The sequence below is a fragment of the Protobothrops mucrosquamatus genome, unplaced genomic scaffold, assembly GCF_001527695.2.
Source record: "Protobothrops mucrosquamatus isolate PMUCROS unplaced genomic scaffold, P.Mucros_1.0 scaffold962, whole genome shotgun sequence".
Taxonomy (NCBI): domain Eukaryota; kingdom Metazoa; phylum Chordata; class Lepidosauria; order Squamata; family Viperidae; genus Protobothrops; species Protobothrops mucrosquamatus.
In genome coordinates, this window is record NW_015387206.1 from 302,707 (window position 1) to 304,145 (window position 1,439).

The following is a 1,439-nucleotide window of genomic DNA, read 5'->3' on the forward strand; positions in this document are numbered from 1 at the left end:
ACACCTTGAAGCGCACTCGGAAGGCCACAGGCAGCCAGTGCAGCTCGCGCAGTAGCGGCGTTACGTGGGAGCAACGAGTCGCTCCCATCACCGCTCGCGCGGCCGCATTCTGGACTAACTGGAGCCTCCGAGTGCTCCTCAAGGGAAGCCCCATGTAGAGAGCATTACAGTAGTCCAGGCGGGAGGTGACAAGAGCGTGATGATGATGATGATGATGATGATGATGATGATGATAATAATAATAATAATAATAATAATAATAATAATAATAATAATAATAATAATAATAATAATAATAATAATAATAATAATAGTAAAGTTGGAAGGGACCTTGGAGGTCATCTAGTCCAACCCCCTGCTCAGGCAGGTAACTCTATACCATTTTGGACAAATGGCTGTCCAGTCTCTTCTTAAAAACTTCCAGTGTTGGAGCATTCACAGCTTCTGGAGGCAGGTTGTTCCACTGGTTAATTGTTCTCACTGTTAGGAAGTTTCTCCTTAGTTCTAGGTTGCTTCTCTCCTTGATTAGTTTCCACCCGTTGCTTCTTGTCTTGCCTTCAGGCGCTTTGGAAAATAGCTTCACTCCCTCTTCTTTGTGGCAGCCCCTGAGATATTGGAACACTGCTATCATGTCCCCCCTCGTCCTTCTCTCCATTAAACTAGACATACCCAATTCCAGCAACTGTTCCTTGTATGTTTTAGCTTCCAGTCCCCTAATCATCTTTGTTGCTCTTCTCTGTACTCTTTCTAGAGTCTCAACATCTTTTTTACATCGTGGTGACCAAAACTGGATGCAGTATTCCAAGTGTGGCCTTACCAAGGCATTGTAAAGTGGTATTAATACTTCAAGTGATCTTGACACTATCCCTCTTGTTAATGCAGCCCAGCACTGTGTTGGCCTTTTTGGCAGCTGCAGCACACTGCTGGCTCATGAGCCAAGGTTGCCTACCCCTGACCTATACCATTTCAGATAAGAGACTGTCTAGTCTCTTCTTAAAAACCTCCAGTGATGGAGCACCTATTATTTCGGAAGGCAAGTTGTTCCACTGGTTAATTGTCCTCACTCTTTCTCCTTAATTCCAGGTTGCTTCTCTCTTTGATCAGTTTCCAACCATTGTTTCTTGGCTTGCCCTCGGGTGCTTTGGAGAATAATTTGACCCCCTGTTCTTGGTGGCAGTCCCTCAAATACGGGAACACTGCTATCATGTCACCCCTATTTCTTCTTTTCTTTGGACTAGCCCAGGGGTGTCCAAACTTTTTTCAAAGAGGGCCAGATTGGATGAAGTGAACGTGCTGGAGGGCCGAACATTTTTCCGAACATTCTTTGAACCATTACAATTAAATGCAAATGAATTATTTTATGCCTCTTTCCTCTCCCTCTCTTTCCTCTTTCTCTCTCTCTCTCTTTCCTTTCCCTTTCCTCTCCCCTCTCTCTTTCT